Raw genomic sequence first — 21,635 nt, 5'->3', positions numbered from 1 at the left:
GGTAATTTGTATTTGCTTTTTCAATGTGTATTTTACTTCTGTTTTAAATGTTATTTTTTAGTCTGTCCTTTGCCTCTATTTCTTTGTGGTGTATAGCCCTTTGTTCTTCAACTGTGGTTGTTTTTAAAGGGCTTTAAAAATAAAGTTGGTATGGTATTTGTCATTATTACAGTGAACAGGTTCAAAGAAAAACGAAATTGGAGCAGATCCCCTAAGGTGCATACACAATAATTTAGTAATATAATAGTAAAAAAAAGATAAAAAAGAAGATATGTATATGTATACACTACCGTTCAAAAGTTTGGGGTCACCCAAACAATTTTGTGGAATAGCCTTCATTTCTAAGAACAAGAATAGACTGTCGAGTTTCAGATGAAAGTTCTCTTTTTCTGGCCATTTTGAGCGTTTAGTTGACCCCACAAATGTGATGCTCCAGAAACTAAATCTGCTCATATATATATATATATATATATATATATATATACACATATCACACAATATATATATATATATATATATATATATATATATATATATATATATATATATATATATGTATGTATGTATGTATGTATGTATGTATGTATGTATGTATGTATGTATGTATGTATGTATGTATGTATGTATGTATGTATGTATGTATGTATGTGTATGTATATATATATATATATATATATATATATATATATATATATATATATATATATATATATATATATATATATATATATATATATATATATATATATATATAAATGTATGTATGTATATGTATATATAAGTACTGTATATACACTACCGTTCAAAAGTTTGGGGTCACCCAAACAATTTTGTGTTTGAGCCTTCATTTCTAAGAACAAGAATAGACTGTCGAGTTTCAGATAAAAGTTCTCTTTTTCTGGCCATTTTGAGCGTTTAATTGACCCCACAAATGTGATGCTCCAGAAACTCAATCTGCTCAAAGGAAGGTCAGTTTTGTAGCTTCTGTAACGAGCTCAACTGTTTTCAGATGTGTGAACATGATTGCACAAGGGTTTTCTAATCATCAATTAGCCTTCTGAGCCAATGAGCAAACACATTGTACCATTGGAACACTGGAGTGATAGTTGCTGGAAATGGGCCTCTATACACCTATGTAGATATTGCACCAGAAACCAGAAATTTGCAGCTAGAATAGTCATTTACCACATTAGCAATGTATAAAGTGTATTTCTTTAAAGTTAAGACTAGTTTAAAGTTATCTTCATTGAAAAGTACAGTGCTTTTCCTTCAAAAATAAGGACATTTCAATGTGACCCCAAACTTTTGAACGGTAGTGTACATCCACACACATGCATATATCCATACATATGCATATATATACATATACACATATGAACCACATGCAGATGCAGTAGGTCAGGATGCTCTCAATAGAGCACCGGTAGAAGGACACCAGCAGTTCCTGTGAGAGGTGGCAGTTCCTGAGTATTCTCAGAAAGTGCAGTCTCTGGTGTGCCTTCTTAATGGTAGCCGTGGTGTTGGTGCTCCAGGTTAGGTCGTCGTCCAGGTGGACTCCCAGGAAGCGGAAGTCGGAGGCCCTCTCCACGCAGTCACCGCTGATGACCAGGGGCAGGATGTCTGTTGTTTTCCTCCTGAAGTCTATGACCAGCTCCTTGGTCTTGGAGGTGTTCAGGGCCAGGTTGTTTGGGGAAAGACTAATTGTTTTTTTTTCACCATGACTAGAGAAGGTTGATTACATTGGGTCATATAGGTAAGTGCACCCTGTTTATGGTGGGGTTTTTTTTCCTCTAAAAAGTGTTATTACTGTAAGTATTACACAGCAACAGTTTGATTGTAACGTGCATCTTAGTTTTAGTTTTCATTAGCAAATTTGGAGGTGTTGAAATTGCCATGTAAAATTGCTATCAGTAGCAAAGTCAAGGTATATTGCATAGAGCTGGGAAAGGCCTTAATATCTCTTGTATTCATGTTAGCATTTTAGCCAGCTAGTGATTAGATTGCGAGCAGTGCTCGTTAGCTAGTAACGGTGCCAGCTTCCAGCTATCGATTAGCAATGCTAGCTTCTAGCTAGTGATTATCTGCACATTAGCTGCCAGCTAGCTATCAGCACACTAGTTTCCAGCTAGCGATTAGCACCCTAAACTTGCTTATCCAGTAAATGAGATGTATCAGTTTATCAAATTGCGGTTATCAATGACGGTTTTAGATAATTATAATTGTAAACATTGATAGTAACCCTCTGGACTTTATACGCGGTTTATCATTAATACCGGTAATCGTTACATCCTTAGGCTAAACATTGAGATATTCTACACAGTTCAGTGAAGCATTTAAAATGCGTCCTAAAATACAAGTTGTATGTACACTGGATGACAGTAATTATTGCTTGGACAAACTAAGTCAAAAAACAATGTAATTCTGAGGATACATTTCAATTAAAAATGCAATTGTACAGATAGTGGATCTACTTTAGGGGTGGTAAGAAATAATGGAATTGCAATATATCGCAATACTAACCATATCCTGTAATACCAATTTTATAAAATAATATTTTCATTTTTTATTTTTATTTTTTTATAAGTCATGATTTTGGCCAATTGTAATTCGGGGACAACTTCCGCAGAGTTGCTGTTTAGCTACCTCGCTGTGTGGGGTTAGTGATGAGCAAGTTAGTACAATAGGTGGGCAGTTAATAAGCATAGGACATTTTCTTTTACATGTAGGTGTCAAACTTGTTTCTGTACAATTGCAATAAATATTCTAAATGGATCATTTAGATTACATTTTTTTTCTCTGTTTGTCCAATCAATTTTTATTACTGACATCTAGTGTACGTGTATACAACTTATATTTCACTCTGTAGAATACCGCAGTATATCGCAATACTGTATTGTATCGTGTCTCAAGTATCGTGATACATATCATTTCATGTAGTCCTTGATATCAAGCCCTAATGTAAAATATCACAATACATCGCCACTTAACAATATTGCAATAGTGTATTGTGTTGCCACTCAAGTATCGCAGGGTTTCCCCTATATGGAATCGACCGTGGCGACTCGCCAGGGCAAAATAAAAGCCGCCACACCTCAAAAATGTTTTTTTTTTAAGTGAACACATGTCTAAGTAATATATTGTATTATTGGATATAAATAGCCTATTATTTGCGCACTATTGACTAATGATGGAATGAAAATTCAGCCACTGAAAAAAGATTTTGATCACCAAAACAGGATGTTGTAATGAAACATCTCCATTGAGGTTGTATATACATGATCATGTAAGTATATATGTAATGTAGTAACTGGCACATTTACAATGACATTTGATATTTACGTATCTGGATCATTTTAAGCATAAGCGCCGCATTAATTTAAAAAAACACATCACGACATTTGCTTTTTTTTTTCTTCATCACTGATTATTACTCACTGCAGACTTCATGAGAGCCAACAAACATTACTTGTTTTACAAGGTCTGCTGTCATTAGGATGCCGATTGCTAGGATGTTCATAAATTCCCATTAAGATTAAGAATGACTCCTAACCCTCACAAAGAAACGTGTCGTTCTGGCCATTTTCGTGTCCCAAATGTCTGTCAAAGTGTACCAACTTGTCGGAATACCTACTCAGACGTCTTCTATCCAGGTGAGATGCGTGATTTATGATTTAGAACAAACTTGCAGGAAGCGAGGAAGCGTCAGACCACTCGATGATGTACACATCGGCACACAGGAAGTGGCTACAAATAGTCAATATCACTAATACTTTGTTAATATTCAAATTATTTTTTTTAATTTTATTTTATGGGCGAAACAGAGGAGCTCCCATTGGCTTTTATTTACGTTTATTTAGTATTTAGAATGCAATACATTTAAAAAATCCATCCATCGTCATGCCTTTTTTTAATGATTGTGAACAATAGGCAAATTCCACAAAAAGTGCAGTTCCCCTTGAAAACATTGTATATTGTTAGAAGCCGTATAGCAGGGGTCACCAACGTGGTGCCCGCGGGCACCAGGTAGCCCGTAAGGACCAGATGAGTAGCCCGCTGGCCTGTTCTAAAAATAGCTCAAATAGCAGCACTTATCAGTGAGCTGCCTCTATTTTTTAAATTGTATTTATTTACTAGCAAGCTGGTCTCGCTTTGCTCTACATTTTTAATTCTAAGAGAGACAAAACTCAAATAGAATTTGAAAATCCAAGAAAATATTTTAAAGACTTGGTCTTCACTTGTTTAAATAAATTCATTCATTTTTTTACTTTGCCTCTTATAACTTTCAGAAAGACAATTTTAGAGAAAAAATACAACCTTAAAAATGATTTTAGGATTTTTAAACACATATACCTTTTTACCTTTTAAATTCCTTCCTCTTCTTTCCTGACAATTTAAATCAATGTTCAAGTATTTTTTTTTTTTTATTGTAAAGAATAATAAATAAATTTTAATTTAATTCTTAATTTTAGCTTCTGTTTTTTCGACGAAGAATATTTGTGAAATATTTCTTCAAACTTATTATGATTAAAATAAAAAAAAAATATTCTGGCAAATCTAGAAAATCTGTAGAATCAAATTTAAATCTTATTTCAAAGTCTTTTGAATTTCTTTGAAAATTTTTGTTCTGGAAAATCTAGAATAATGATTTGTCTTTGTTAGAAATATAGCTTGGTTCAATTTTTTATATATTCTAACAAAGTGTAGATTGGATTTTAACCTATTTAAAACATTCCAAAATTAATCTTAATCAGGAAAAATTACTAATGATGTTCCATAAATTATTTTTTTAATTTTTTCAAAAAGAGTCGAATTAGTTAGTTTTTCTCTTCTTTTTTTCGGTTGAATTTTGAATTTTAAAGAGTCGAAATTGAAGATAAACTATGTTTCAAAATTTAATTGTCATTTTTTTCGTGTTTTCTCCTCTTTTAAACCGTTCAATTAAGTGTAAATATCATTAATTATTAATAACAACATAGAGTTAAAGGTAAATTGAGCAAATTGGCTATTTCTGGCAATTTATTGAAGTGTGTATCAAACTGGTAGCCCTTCGCATTAATCACTACCCAAGAAGTAGCTCTTGCTTTCAAAAAGGTTGGTGACCCCTGCCGTATAGAGATCAGAATCAGAATTCTGATAAAATACGAGATATTTTATCATATCAATATGTTCCCACTCCTACAGTGTTGAGTGTGATCTCCTCAGAGTAGTTTGACTCTATGCTGAGATTGTTGACGTGTTTGCAAGTCGCAAGTGTCCCCGAGAGCGGGAACATACGTGCGGCGTCAAAGCAGCGATTGTCGCTGGGGAGCTGCAGTTGTCACGCTGTTCTCCTTACGCTCAAAGCGCAGATGTGCCTAATGGACGTTAACGTTCCATCCCACGACTCCCATGTAGGGCAGCAGTCGCAACTCCCACAGCTGTGTGTCCACGCCGGCTGCTGTCACCTTAGCCTGCCCAGTCCACTTTTTGGCTGGACTGTGCCAAAGACTCTGGCTGACTCGGTTTGCTTTTTAAAAAAAAAATTAAACGCAGCCTCCAGTTCCGCTGAAGCAGGCTCCTTTTGCCTTTGCCCAGCTGGCCTTTTGGGCGAGTAGAAGAGCATCTTACGGTCATCATAATGGACCTCATCCGCCTCCAACTCCATTTTAAAATATCTACATACAATATACATTATGACCTGCATCAGTTCTTTTGTCCTACCAACAACTAGAGTTGTCGCAAGGCCACAATTTCAGTAGTCCACACAGATGAATGTCCACGATTCTCAATTCAAAACAAACATTGTGGTTCCTAATCAATCAATCAATCAATCAATGTTTATTTATATAGCCCTAAATCACAAGTGTCTCAAAGGGCTGTATTCTTTCAGTTTGCTAGTCGTATGACATCAAGTCATTTGTGATGGAATAGGCTAATAAAAAGGCTAACATATACTGTATTTAAAGACAAACCTTTGGGGTTTTATTCATATTGAAGTCATATATAGAAAAATCTAGCATGCTACAATGGCTAATAGTAAATGAATATTAAATAAAGTTACAATTGAGGCATACATGATGTCGTCATAATTTTATGATTTGCATAATCTGTGCTATTTACGTTAAAAAGGCAAAAAAACCCATCTCACATTTAAAAAAAAAAATAAAAAATTGCTCTGTTTATTGCTATTCTGAATGTTGCTGGGTCGGGTTTGGTTTTGGAATTGGATTGCATTGTTATGGTATTGCTGTGTATTGTTTTGTTGGATTGATTAATAAAAAAATTTTTTTTTTAAATCAAAAAATCAAAAAAATCTGTGTAAACAATAATAAGTAGGGGTTTAAAAAAATCGATTTTCAAATTAACCACGATTCTTATTTGTAACAATTTCTAATCAATTAAAAAATAATCAGAAATTGATTAAAAAAATATATATAAAGAAATAGTTGTTTTTATTAATGTTTTTTTTTGAGGTGGAAAAAGTTGCAAATGAGATTTATTTATTTGTAAGGATTCCTATTAGCTCTGCACTGGCTAGCATAGATGTAGCATACATTATGACTATGGCTGAAAAGTGTATCATGATATAAGTGGTCAATATCGATGCATATAAGGGGTGTCAAAAAAAAAAAAAATTCAAATGAATTGCGATCCCTATGTGTAACGATTCTTAAACGATTAAAAAAAATCAAAAATGTATTTAAAAAAAAAAATATATATATATATTTTTAATTGTCATGTCCAGCCACTCAGACAAATCATATTGTTGATGTAGATGATCTATATCTGCTGTACACATTTACTTTAGAAAAGAGAAATGTTGGATATTTCTCTAGTTGTCTTATTTGTATTTGACTTTATTAAATGTTTGGGTAGAATTTTATTTAAGAAAGAACAGTTTTCTTAAGTAATGTATAAATCTATCTCAGCTTTTTATCTATTTTATGGAAGAGTGTAGTTATTCATAGAACTGTCATCCAATGTTATTAAAAGAAAAATGTACTGATATTGAATTGAGAATTGTTTTGAAGGGACAATCGATTCTGAATTGAATCGTTACCCCCAGGAATCGAATCGAATCGAGTCGTGTGGTGCCCAAAGATACACAGCCCTGAAAATTAGTATTAACATGTATAATAGGGCTGGGCGATAAACCAATATCAATATATATTGCGATTAACACGTAATTGATATCAATAAAAAATGCGTTCCTTAAAACATTTGATAATTGTTTTTCTTCTTGGTCGGAAGAAAGCGGAAGGTGCCAATCAAGGTTGGTCGCATGAACATTAATAGTATTAAGCCAATGCTAGCACTTGCAAACCGAGCAACGCAGGAAGTGATCACCGATCAGTGGGAGGGACACGCTAACAGCCAATCAGGTAACGGTTTCAACTATCACGTTTGGTTGTGCCATCTTCTCGTCTCGCGGTTGATTCTTTGCATGGAGTGAGGAGAGAAAGTAAAAATGAAGAAATTGTGGATAAAAGAGGAAAAGTCACCTGGACAGTGTGGCAGTTTTGGGGATTTGTTTCAAATCCCCACCAAGACCGCTAATACCACACCACCTTAGCCGCGCTTACCTTTTAGAGCACATCTGTAACCTCGTGGCACTAAACCTGCAGACAATAGTTCTTCTCAGGTTTCTCTATGTTTACATTTTCACACTTTGCACAATTTTCTTACATTCTGTGAAGCATTTCTGACATATGACCTATTTTTGCACCTTAATTTTAAGATCTTATTGTTAAATGTTCAATGTGATTTTACTATTTTGTTCATTGTTTTCCATGCTTGAGTTGACTTTTCCTTTCTGCCTTGATAGCTGAGGGGAATATAATCCGAGGAAGGTTGATGTTATAAAAATGTTCACATTTAACATAATTATTACTGGTCCTGATTTTCGAAATATCAATAATCATTGATATCGACTGATATAAAACACTTACATATTGATACAGTTTTCAGCCATATTGCCCAGGGCCTAAGAATCGATCATTTCCACCACCCTTCCAGTTTAGGGATCTTGCCAAGTGGCTCATAAATACCATCTACTGTACTACACAGGCTAGTTTTGCTAATATCAGCATCAGGGTTCATGGTAGGGTTGTCCCGATACCAATATTTTGGTACCGGTACCAAAATGTATTTCGATACTTTCAATACTTTTCTAAATAAAGGGGACCACAAAATGTCATTATTGGCTTTATTTGAACAAAAAATCTTAGGTTACATTAAACATACGTTTATTATTGCAATGGAAGAACAATCTAGTCCTTAAATAAAATAGTGAACATACTAGACAACTTGTCTTTTAGTAGTAAGTAAACAAACTAAGGCTCCTAATTAGTCCGTCAACATTATGAGGGACAAACTGTAAAAATGTATTATTAATCTACTTGTTAATTTACTGTTAATATCTGCTTATTTTCTGTTTCAACATGTTCTATCTACACTTCTGTTAAAATGTAATAATCACTTATTCTTCTGTTGTTTGATACTTTACATTAGTTTTGGTTGATGCCACAAATTTAGGTATCGATCCGATACCAAGTAGTTACAGGATCTTACATTGGTCATATTCAAAGTCCTCATGTGTCCAGGGACATATTTCCTGAGTTTATAAACATAATATAAATATTAAAAAAAACGAACAATTATTTTGTGATGCTAAAAAATATCAATGTAATAATAGTAGTATCGACTAGATACGCTATAAATTGTACTTGGTATCATTACAGTGAATGTCAGGTGTAGATTCACCCATGGCATTTGTTTACATTCAGGCGCGCTAGCTTTTGTTAGTGGTGGCGCCGGTGACCTATCGTATCCTCCTACGGTGTGCAGTGAAGCATGTTTAGCTATTCCTATGATACTTGTAAGAAACTTACTTTATTTGTTGCCATGGAGACAAGGATTAGTGATTTAGAAGTAGCTAAAACACTGCCGACTGCAGATGGATGTTAGATGCTAGCTAGCCATGTCTTAAAGCACCTCTTCCTGAGGGTGTTTCGGTGTTATAACTTCACCTTTATCTTTAGTTTTTAGGCCAAAATGCGTCCGTTCTCCGTTTTCTGTCTACACACTTTGTCTGCTTGTAAGTACTCTGTGTGTGCGCGCTGCCGAACATGCTCCTCTGCTCGTAAAACCAGCAATGTCATGACCGTAAAAAAAAAAAAAGGGGAACAGGTACTTTTCAAACAGAGTATAGTACAGTTTATCATTCATAAGTACCACGATACTGTACTAGTACCGTTATACCGTACAACCCTAGTTCAAGGTAAATCATGATTGAGTTCTGTTTTACTGATAAAAACCATGAATCATGAAACAGAAATCTATTCTTTTTTCCCCTGTGTGGTGAAGTATGAAAAACATTGTTGATGCACAGCTGCTTTCAGTCCGCATCCCTCTGTGGACCCATTTCACATATCAAGTGTTTGACTTCTAGGCCTAATTATAGAGCGCGCGTTATGACGTGCACACAAACATTAATCCCCGCATAATAAGATGTTACGAATACTATTGCCCTTTATAAACCTGACATTCTTCATATCTGCCAAATGGACTTTTAGTGTGCTAAGGTTAACACTAATGCAATTTATGAAGCCCATTGCATCCCAGGCAGTTGAGTTTATTACAGATGCAGTGCGAGGTTCATATCAAAGCCGAGCGGTTGATCTTGATCTTGACCGCCTGCGCTCGTGTTGCCGAATGGAAGCAGCCCCAGGTTACTTTGTGCGCACACTGTGATGATTTGCTCTCCGCCCGTGGAAGGTCTGAACCCCGAGGAGTTCAGAAACAAGCTCGCCATTGGTCAATATTGAGCACCGGCGGCTTCGGGGGGATTTCATTGCCTGCGTTTTTCCTCAACTCTCAATAGTAATTACTGCAAACGAGGATTAATTGCTCCCCCTCTGATGAGAAAAGCTGTAAAAACAGGGAAAGTATGACAATTCTGAGTGCTGAGTACACTTAAGGGATGCGTTTGAATAAGTGTTTTATCTGTTAACTGTCTCCAATCCTTTTAGTTGCCTGGGATATAGTGCAGATGTCAGCCATTTGAATCATTCATCATTCGTAGACCTGCCTCATACGTGAGCATCATTTTCTGCCCACAGTTAACCTCCCAAAAATCCCAATTATGTATATTTATAAAAATCTGCACTTAGTCATATTGTTTTGTTTTTTTTGGCCTTTGTTGCGCGTGACCAGTCTTCCTCTCAGGAAATAAAACACACTGGTCACTCCCAAGTTATTTCCATGACATATACTGTATGTTGAGTAAAAAAAGACCACTGAGACAGAATAGTACTTGGCCACGTTTTACCAAAGCTGTAGGAGACCAGCCCTTACAACGCGACAATAGCATCTGCAAGAAGAGGTCTAAATTCAAACAAAAAGAGTCAGCTTATGTAGAGCGAAAACAGCCCCTCTCGCCCAGAAAGGAGCGCAGTTGCTTCTTCAAAACGGATAAGGAACTGGCCAAAACAGCTCTGTGAGCCGACAAACTTTTTGAGACGGCGACCGCATTGGATTAAGACATGTTTAGCCAGGGGCCACACTATACACTCACATATGTATGTATGTATATATATATATATATATATATATATATATATATATATATATATATATATATATATATATATATATATATATATATATATATATATATTAGTCAAGGTTACTGTGGTTTATCCGTTATACAGTGCTCAATAACAGGGTAGAGCGGAATATACGTTAGGTCAGGAAAAAACACAGAGGCTATTTCACCTATATATGTATGTATATGTATGTGTAGCCGAGCTAAATTTTATTTTATTTTATTTTAGTTTTGTTCAATTATTCACATCATTTTTTGTTGTGAACTTCCCCAAAAGTGTTTCTCATTGTAAATAGGTTCCACTCTATTATTTTCCGTTACATACCTTTTTGTTTCCCTGGGGGGTGATTTGGCGTCGCACCTTTGTGACCAGCTTCAGTGAGCACTGACGCTCGGAGCTGGTAAGTCATGTTTATGTCTCTCTCCTTTTGTTTTTTTTTTATAAACTTTTTGGTTGTCGTTTTTAAAAGTGTTTTGTGGGAATGCACACTGTTTTGTGACTTGTTGGTGTGCATGTGTGTTGAATTCCCGAATGGCTGTTGAATTGTTGAAAAAAAAACGAACTTTTGTATGCTAAAGGATGTGTGGATTAGCTTGGTTAGCTTACTGCTAGCTGCAGTTGTTGTGGGGTCTCCTGTCTCATGAGTTTGTGCACGGGTCAGGGGCTCTGCTGTGTGTCTGTGTGGACATCTTGTGTGCCGCTGTAGCATTTATATGAGTGTGTATTTTTTTCTTTATTCTTTAGTGGAGAGAGATTCCGTTTGCCGTGGACTGTGTGTGACGCCCTGTTTTTGTTTTTTCCAAAAAAAGGTGAATAAATCCCCGTGATTCAACTCCGGTGTGTGTGCCTCACTAAGAAAATAACGCTGACTGTTACAAAATGTATGTATGTATAAATATATTTATGTATGTATATGTATGTATGTACATATAAAAACCCCGTTTCCATATGAGTTGGGAAATTGTGTTAGATGTAAATATAAACGGAAGGAATCAATAAAGTACTATCTATCTATCTAATACAATGATTTGCAAATCCTTTTCAACCCATATTCAATTGAATGCACTACAAAGACAACATATTTGATGTTCAAACTCATAAACTTTTTTTTTTTTTTTTTGCAAATAATAATTAACTTAGAATTTCATGGCTGCAACACGTGCCAAAGTAGTTGGGAAAGGGCATGTTCACCACTGTGTTACATGGCCTTTCCTTTTAACAACACTCAGTAAACGTTCGGGAACTGAGGAGACACATTTTTTAAGCTTCTCAGGTGGAATTCTATCCCATTCTTGCTTGATGTACAGCTTAAGTTGTTCAACAGTCCGGGGGTCTCCGTTGTGGTATTTTAGGCTTCATAATGGGCCACACATTTTCAATGGGAGACAGGTCTGGACTACAGGCAGGCCAGTCTAGTACCCGCACTCCTTTACTACGAAGCCACGTTAATGTAACACGTGGCTTGGCATTGTCTTGCTGAAATAAGCAGGGGCGTCCATGGTAACATTGCTTGGATGGCAACATATGCTGCTCCAAAACCTGTATGTACCTTTCAGCATTAATGGTGCCTTCACAGATGTGTAAGTTACCCATGTCTTGGGCACTAATACACCCCCATACCATCACAGATGCTGGCTTTTCAACTTTGCGCCTATAACAATCCGGATGGTTCTTTTCCTCTTTGGTCCGGAGGACACGACGTCCACAGTTTCCAAAAACAATTTGCAATGTGTACTCGTCAGACCACAGAACAGTTTTCCACTTTGTATCAGTCCATCTTAGATGAGCTCAGGCCCAGCGAAGCCGACCGCGTTTCTGGGTGTTGTTGATAAACGGTTTTCGCCTAGCATAGGAGAGTTTTAACTTGCACTTGCAGATGTCGCGACCAACTGTAGTTACTGACAGTGGGTTTCTGAAGTGTTCCTGAGTCCATGTAGTGATATCCTTTACACACTGATGTCGCTTGTTGATGCAGTACAGCCTGAGGGATCAAAGGTCACAGGCTTAGCTGCTTACGTGCAGTGATTTCTCCAGATTCTCTGAACCCTTTGATGATATTACGGACCGTTGATGGTGAAATCCCTAAATTCCTTGCAATAGCTGGTTGAGAAAGGTTTTTCTTAAACTGTTCAACAATTTGCTCACGCATTTGTTGACAAAGTGATGACCCTCGCCCCATCCTTGTTTGTGAATGACTGAGCATTTCATGAAATCTACTTTTATACCCAATCATGGCACCCACCTGTTCCCAATTTGCCTGTTCACCTGTGGGATGTTCCAAATAAGTGTTTGATGAGCATTCCTCAACTTTATCAGTATTTATTGCCACCTTTCCCAACTTCTTTGTCACGTGTTGCTGGCATCAAATTCTAAAGTAAATGATTATTTGCCAAAAAAGTAAAGTTTATCAGTTTGAACATCAAATATGTTGTCTTTGTAGCATATCCAATTGAATATGGGTTGAAAATGATTTGCAAATCATTGTATTCCGTTTATATTTACATCTAACACAATTTCCCAACTCATGTGGAAACGGGGTTTGTATATGTATATGTGTGTGCGTGTGTGTGTGTGTGTGCATGTGTGCATATATATATATATATATATATATATATATATATATATATATATATATATATACATATATATATATATATATATATTAGGAGCTATGTTGTCCGGGGGCTTTATGCCCCCTGGTAGGGTCTCCCAAGGCAAACTGGTCCTAGGTGAGGGATCAGACAAAAAGCAGCTCGAAGACCTCAATGAAAGACAAAAACAAGGAACCCAGATTTCCCTCGCCCGGACGCGGGTCACCGGGGCCCCCCTCTGGAGCCAGGCCCGGAGGTGGGGCACGATGGCGAGCGCCTGTCCCCATGGGGCCCGGCCGGGCACAGCCCGAAGAGGCAACGTGGGTCCCCCCTCCAATGGGCTCACCACCCATAGCAGGGGTCATAGAGGTCGGGTGCGAAGTGAGCTGGGCGGCGGCCAAAGGCAGGGCACTTGGCGGTCCGATCCTCGGCTACAGAAGCTAGCTCTTGGGACGTGGAACATTACCTCGCTGGGGGGAAAGGAGCCTGAGCTAGTGCGCGAGGTGGAGAAGTTCCGGCTAGACATAGTCGGACTCACTTCGACGCACAGCAAGGGCTCTGGAACCAGTTCTCTCGAGAGGGGCTGGACTCTCTTCCCCTCTGGCGTTGCCGGCAGTGAGAGGCGACGGGCTGGGGTGGCAATTCTTGTTGCCCCCCGGCTCAGAGCCTGCATGTTGGAGTTTAACCCGGTGGACGAGAGGGTAGCTTCCCTCCGCCTTCGGGTGGGGGAACGGGTCCTGACTGTGGTTTGCGCTTACGCGCCAAACCGCAGCTCAGAGTACCCACCCTTTTTGGATTCGCTCGAGGGAGTACTTGAGAGTGCTCCCCCGGGTGATTCCCTCGTTCTACTGGGGGACTTCAACGCTCATGTTGGCAGCGACAGTGAAACCTGGAGAGGCGTGATTGGGAAGAATGGCCGCCCGGATCTGAACCCGAGCGGTGTTTTGTTATTGGACTTTTGTGCCCGTCACAGATTGTCCATAACGAACACCATGTTCAAACATAAGGGTGTCCATATGTGCACTTGGCACCAGGACACCCTAGGCCGCAGTTCCATGATCGACTTTGTAGTTGTGTCGTCGGATTTGCGGCCTCATGTTTTGGACACTCGGGTGAAGAGAAGGGCGGAGCTTTCTACCGCTCACCACCTGGTGGTGAGTTGGCTGCGATGGTGGGGGAGGATGCCGGACAGACCTGGCAGGCCCAAACGCATTGTGAGGGTTTGCTGGGAACGTCTGGCAGAGTCTCCTGTCAGAGAGAGTTTCAATTCCCACCTCCGGAAGAACTTTGAACATGTCACGAGGGAGGTGCTGGACATTGAGTCCGAATGGACCATGTTCCGCGCCTCTATTGTCGAGGCGGCTGATTGGAGCTGTGGCCGCAAGGTAGTTGGTGCCTGTCGTGGCGGTAATCCTAGAACCCGTTGGTGGACACCGGCGGTGAGGGATGCCGTCAAGCTGAAGAAGGAGTCCTATCGGGTTCTTTTGGCTCATAGGACTCCTGAGGTAGCGGACAGGTACCGACAGGCCAAGCGGTGTGCGGCTTCAGCGGTCACGGAGGCAAAAACTCGGACATGGGAGGAGTTCGGTGAAGCCATGGAAAACGACTTCCGGACGGCTTCGAAGCGATTCTGGACCACCATCCGCCGCCTCAGGAAGGGGAAGCAGTGCACTATCAACACCGTGTATGGTGAGGATGGTGTTCTGCTGACCTCGACTGTTGTGGATCGGTGGAGGGAATACTTCGAAGACCTCCTCAATCCCACCAACACGTCTTCCTATGAGGAAGCAGTGCCTGGGGAATCTGTGGTGGGCTCTCCTATTTCTGGGGCTGAGGTTGCTGAGGTAGTTAAAAAGCTCCTCGGGGGCAAGGCCCCGGGGGTGGATGAGACCCGCCCGGAGTTCCTTAAGGCTCAGGATGCTGTGGGGCTGTCTTGGTTGACAAGACTCTGCAGCATCGCGTGGACATCGGGGGCGGTACCTCTGGATTGGCAGACCGGGGTGGTGGTTCCTCTCTTTAAGAAGGGGAACCGGAGGGTGTGTTCTAACTATCGTGGGATCACACTCCTCAGCCTTCCCGGTAAAGTCTATTCGGGTGTGCTGGAGAGGAGGCTGCGCCGGATAGTCGAACCTCGGATTCAGGAGGAACAGTGTGGTTTTCGTCCTGGTCGTGGAACTGTGGACCAGCTCTATACTCTCGGCAGGGTCCTTGAGGGTGCTCGGGAGTTTGCCCAACCAGTCTACATGTGTTTTGTGGACTTGGAGAAGGCATTCGACCGTGTCCCTCGGGAAGTCCTGTGGGGAGTGCTCAGAGAGTATGGGGTATCGGACTGTCTGATTGTGGCGGTCCGCTCCCTGTATGATCAGTGCCAGAGTTTGGTCCGCATTGCCGGCAGTAAGTCGGACACGTTTCCAGTGAGGGTTGGACTCCGCCAAGGCTGCCCTTTGTCACCGATTCTGTTCATAACTTTTATGGACAGAATTTCTAGGCGCAGTCAAGGCGTTGAGGGGATCTGGTTTGGTGGCTGCAGGATTAGGTCTCTGCTTTTTGCAGATGATGTGGTCCTGATGGCTTCATCTGGCCAGGATCTTCAGCTCTCGCTGGATCGGTTCGCAGCTGAGTGTGAAGCGACTGGGATGAGAATCAGCACCTCCAAGTCCGAGTCCATGGTTCTCGCCCGGAAAAGGGCGGAGTGCCATCTCCAGGTTGCGGAAGAGACCCTGCCCCAAGTGGAGGAGTTCAAGTACCTTGGAGTCTTGTTCACGAGTGAGGGAAGAGTGGACGTGCGGCGTCTTCAGTAATGCAGACGCTGTATCGATCCGTTGTGGTAAAGAAGGAGCTGAGCCGGAAGGCAAAGCTCTCAATTTACCGGTCGATCTACGTTCCCATCCTCACCTATGGTCATGAGCTTTTGGTTAGGACCGAAAGGACAAGATCACGGGTACAAGCGGCCGAAATGAGTTTCCTCCGCCGGGTGGCGGGGCTCTCCCTTAGAGATAGGGTGAGAAGCTCTGCCATCCGGGGGGAGCTCAAAGTAAAGCCGCTGCTCCTCCACATCGAGAGGAGCCAGTTGAGGTGGTTCGGGCATCTGGTCAGGATGCCACCCGAACGCCTCCCTAGGGAGGTGTTTAGGGCACGTCCGACCGGTAGGAGGCCATGGGGAAGACCCAGGACACGTTGGGAAGACTATGTCTCCCGGCTGGCCTGGGAACGCCTCGGGATCCCCCGGGAAGAGCTGGACGAAGTGGCTGGGGAGAGGAAAGTCTGGGTTTCCATGCTTAGGTTGCTGCTCCCGCGACCCGACCTCGGATAAGCGGAAGAAAATGGATGGATGGATGGATATATATATATATATATATATATATATATATATATATATATATATATATATATATATATATATATATATATATATATCAGTATGTCCGCCACAAATAAAATAATAAATAAATAAATAAATAAATAAATAAATAAATAAATAAATAAATAAATAAATAAATAAATAAAAAAATACTTTTTTTTTTTTTTTTTTTTGTCCTCTCTAGCTTCTCAGGCAAATCATATAGTTGATGTAGATGCCCATATCGGCTGTTCAGATTTACTCTACAAAAGAGAAGTGTAGGATACTTCTCTTGTTAAATGATAAATGATAAATGGGTTATACTTGTATAGCGCTTTTCTACCTTCAAGGTACTCAAAGCGCTTTGACAGTATTTCCACATTCACCCATTCACACACACATTCACACACTGATGGCGGGAGCTGCCATGCAAGGCGCTAACCAGCAGCCATCAGGAGCAACGGTGAAGTGTCTTGCCCAAGGACACAACGGACGTGACTAGGATGGTAGAAGGTGGGGATTGAACCCCAGTAACCAGCAACCCTCCGATTGCTGGCACGGCCACTCTACCAACTTCGCCACGCCGCCCATTGTTGCCTTATTTGTATTTGACTTTATTAAATGTATATATATTAGAAACACAACATGTGTATATAACAAAGGGTACAAAGTCTGCAGGCAGTAGGAAACACATGGTTAAGTGTAGGGAGTAAAACTGATGGCAGTCTAAAGTTCAAGATTTTTGGAGCTCTTTGTTCAGTGGATCAGATGTTTGATGAAGCTCTGTGTCTATCTACCACCACTACTGTTTTCTGTTTATTTGTTACTGACTGTGGCAGGACACCTCTGCCTCTGTTTCACTTTATGTTGCTGGTAAATAATATGGTTGTAGTAGTAGGCTAAAGTTAAATTATTTAGTATGCACTAATTAAAGGGGCAGAGCTTTGAGACATTTTAGCTTTTATATTTTATAAGATATATTTTTTGTAAATATATTATAAATATAAATATATTTCAGTCAATAACTTATTGTTCAAATCTGTATATAAATATGTACATAAAGTGTTGTAATTATATTGTAAAATGGATGGATGGATGGATGGATGTTTAAAACAAAACTGTTATTATTAATTAGTAAGTATACATTTTTTGAGCCTTTTTAGAGAAAATCAAATCATTGTAGTAAATTATGCAAATTATTCGATGATGTCATGGTGACCACGCCCATAGCCACGCCCCCACCGCCACAGGTATCTTGGCAGTTTATGGGAAACACTGTACATATATATATATATATATATATATATATATATATATATATATATATATATATATATATATATATATATATATATATATATATATATATATATATATATATATATATGTATATATATATATATATATATTTAATCTGTCTCTTGGCAGATTAGACAAACTGCCTTTTCCTTACACTGAACAAAAAAATGTCATATGTCCACTGATGTGTAAAAACTCTACACTCTGAGTCTATTTTACGTTTCCCCAACGTTTTGATATTTTTTTCCCTTGTGCATTAATTTACTCAAAATGTGCAAACTTGCCACACTGCGGCGCAAACGTGATGACGTCACGTTATCGATGGGAAAATGAATTTTTAGACAATATGATTTGCCGGACCGGCTAGGAGACAATGAGAGTAAAAAGCGGTCGAAAATGGATTGATTGATGGGCTAGAAAGGACAGAAAAAAATAAAATAAAAACTTTTTTTTCCCGATTCTGGATGCTGGCGGGCCGTAGTTTGGGGACGCCTACCTTAAGCCAAAACAAAGAGTTTATTAGCGGACATAAGATAAAAGCAAGGAGGTCACGAGAAGACACACTACGTGGGAAAATACGAGTTGATTTAAGCATGACTATGGATTCCAAAAAAAACATTAACATATCTCAATCTCACACCTTTGACCAACTTCTTGTACTAAAATGAGGACACACAATGTTAAAGAACATCCATGTTGCCTCCTCAGCCTTTGGCAATATTTATTGTTCATGTGTGCCCAATGATTCAATTTGGTTCCGATTACTGGGGTGATGATTTGATACAGAATCGATTCTCCATTGATTACGATTCTCAGATCAAACCGATATACTTTAAATTCCGGACTGTAAGCTGCTACTTTATTCCTACACTTTGAACCCTGCAGCTTGTAAAACGGTGCGGCTAATTAGTGAAGTTTAGATAACTATGGATAATTTATGAATTTATGCCCAAAATGCAAATAGTAAAAAACTAAACAAGAACATACATTGAAAATGTGTTATTGTTTGTGCTCCGGCGCCATATTTTGGACAAATTCGCTCACTGTAGGTGCTGCAGTGTCCTTTCATTAATTGCTTTAAACCGGAAGTAGAAGTGCCGTTCAGTCTTACAGCTGTCCATAGCGTTATTACTCATATGGATTCTTCGTTCATCACTCTAAGCCAGAGGTCAGCAACCTTTTTGGCTGAGAGAGCCATGAAAGCCAAATATTGTAAAATGTATTTCCGTGAGAGCCATATACTTTTTTTTAACACTGAATACAACTAAATGCATACATTTTTAAGTAAGACCAATATTTTTAGAGTACAGTAAGTCTCATTCTTTTTAATAAAATGTTTATTCTGAAGCTAACCAATAATAAATCAAATACTTCTTACCATTAATGCGACCCTCCTGTACCCAGAAGGACAGCTGGAAATGGTTTAGCCACCCGCATGTTATGGTTTACTAGGGGAGGTGACGGCAAACATACACCAGGGGGAAGTATGAGCAATGTTTTATTATATATATAGACAATATATATATATATATATATAAAATAATAATAACCAATACAACTACACTATAGAATGAAGTGTGTGACCAAAATACCAGAGTGTGTGATGTAAGACTATGTGTGTAGTTAGCTGTTGTGTATTACCGTGATGTTGGATGAGGAAGTAGACAAGTCCAAATTGGGCAAGGCAAAAGGGGTCCAAGATGCGCGAGGGGTCCGTGGGGCAGAGAGACACGTCAGAGTCCGGGGGGCGAGCGAGGAGTCGGGAAAGGAGGAAGCCAGTCCAAAACACAGGGGAAGAACCAGGGAATAGTGTGACGCACAGCTCACAGTCCAGGCGACGGAGGGTACTGCGGGGACACGGGAGAAAACAAGGGACAAGTAAGCCACGGAGAGGGAAAACCAGAATAGAGCATAAAGCTTGTTGCTTACTGAACACCATGAGAAAACTAAGTTCCCGCGTCGATCCTTGGGTCCACCCTGCCTTTATCCGGCACGCCCTCATCAGTCTCAGGTGTGCCGATAGCCGGTGAGTGTTTGCAGCTGGCGGCTGCTGCAGGGCGGAGACGCGCACGGTGCGTCCCTGGATTTGCGCGGCCGTGGGCGTGTCCCAAGGTGCGCGCAGATGGCAGGGGTCTGAGCCGTAACAGTATCCCCCCCTATGGACAGATTCCAGATGTCCTGGAAGTAGAACCCCCCAAAAAACAGGAACAACTGTCAATGGAGGGCGGAGGGGCAAACTGGTGGTGGGTCGCCGGCCCAAGTTTCCCCGAATCCACCGGGGACGAGTCTGGTGGCGGCGGAGAGTAGAACGCAGCTGAGGCCGGCGAGGCGGGCGACCCAGGAATGGCCACAATCTTGGCCGTAGGGAGGGCAGACACGAGTGGCGCCATGGTGCGTCTCGCCGGAAACGAGGAGGTGACGTCTGAGGCGAAAAGGATGAAGTCGGCGGCGTGGAAGCGGCAGACGTTTTTGGCGGCGTGGAAGCGGCAGACGTCTTCGGCAGCGTGGAAGCGGCAGACGTCTTCGGCAGCGTGGAAGCGGCAGACGTCTTCGGCGGCGTGGAAGCGGCAGACGTCTTCGGCGGCGTGGAAGTCAAAGCCGGAGACGGGGAGGGCAGCTGAGGAGCTGGCCGAGGTGCTGAAGGCGGCTGAGCTGGCCGAGGTGCTGAAGGCGGCGGAGCAGGCCGAGGGGCGAAGGTTGGCGCTGCTGGCTGAGGGGCGAAGGTCGGCGCTGCCGGCCGAGGGGCGAAGGTCAGGGCCAGCCTGGGAGCTGGTGGAGACGCGGGGGCTCTCCTGGGGACTGGTGCTAGCTCGGAGGCTAGCTCTAGCTCAGAGGCTAGTCGAGGGGCTGGTGCTAGCTCAGGGGCTAGCCGAGGGGCTGGTGCTAGCTCGGAGGCTAGTCGAAGGGCTGGTGCTAGCACGGAGGCTAGTCGAGGGGCTGGGGCTAGCTCGGAGGCTAGTCGAGGGGCTGGGGCTAGCTCGGAGGCTAGTCGAGGAGCTGGGGCTAGCTCGGAGGCTAGCTCAGGGACAAGTTCTGGTAGCGTGGTTGGTGGGTGCGGCCAGGCAAACTGAAAGATCGATGGTAGCGGTCTTGCTGGCCGCAGCTGAGCTACCTCACCAGCACGGCTGTCGGTACCCTTCCCCCCCTCCAAAGGCGGATTCCAGACGCTTACAGTTTACTGAGTCTCTATGGGTGGGAGGAGGGTGTCCAGGCGATGAGAAAATTCCTCCTTGCTCATATCGCTACTGAACATGCCTTTCCATGACAGCTCGGCAGGACAAGACAAATCCTCCGGTGTGAAGCGAAAAGAAAAGGCCATGGTGAATGGGGCAAAAATAGGAGAGAAAAAAAAAATTCACTGGGGGCGGGGCTAAAGTCACTGGGCCGTCAGGTCCCTAATCAATTGGCGGGAACTTACTGTTATGGTTTACTAGGGGAGGTGACTGCAAACATACACCAGGGGGAAGTATGAACAATGTTTTATTATTTATATAGACAATATATTTATATATATATATATATATATATATATATATATATATATATATATATATATATATATATATATATATATATATATATATATATATATATATAGTAATAATAATAACCAATACAACTACACTATAGAATGAAGTGTGTGACCAAAATACCAGAGTGTGTGATGTAAGACTATGTGTGTAGTTAGCTGTTGTGTATTACCGTGATGTTGGATGAGGAAGTAGACAAGTCCAAATTGGGCAAGGCAAAAGGGGTCCAAGATGCGCGAGGGGTCCGTGGGGCAGAGAGAGACGTCAGAGTCCGGGGGGCGAGCGAGGA

At 40.9% G+C, this 21,635-nt stretch overlaps 1 protein-coding gene and 1 long non-coding RNA gene across 2 annotated transcripts in view; one reads left to right on the top strand and one right to left on the bottom strand.

The window, feature by feature from the left end:
- Positions 1–21,635, top strand: part of LOC133641175 (beta-1,3-galactosyltransferase 1-like) — a 350,960-nt gene that overhangs the window by 28,595 nt on the left and 300,730 nt on the right. The window lies entirely within an intron of this gene.
- The window catches only part of LOC133641133 (uncharacterized), a 5,210-nt gene continuing 5,037 nt past the window's right edge, over positions 21,463–21,635 (bottom strand). Inside the window, exon 3 of the long non-coding RNA XR_009824262.1 lies at positions 21,463–21,635. This exon is cut by the window's right edge and continues 89 nt beyond it. This is a non-coding gene — a long non-coding RNA (uncharacterized LOC133641133).

The sequence above is a fragment of the Entelurus aequoreus genome, linkage group LG01 (genome assembly GCF_033978785.1).
Source record: "Entelurus aequoreus isolate RoL-2023_Sb linkage group LG01, RoL_Eaeq_v1.1, whole genome shotgun sequence".
Classification (NCBI taxonomy): Eukaryota; Metazoa; Chordata; class Actinopteri; order Syngnathiformes; family Syngnathidae; genus Entelurus; species Entelurus aequoreus.
The sequence above is the reverse complement of the archived record's forward strand: the minus strand, read 5'-3'. Positions and strand labels throughout refer to the sequence as shown.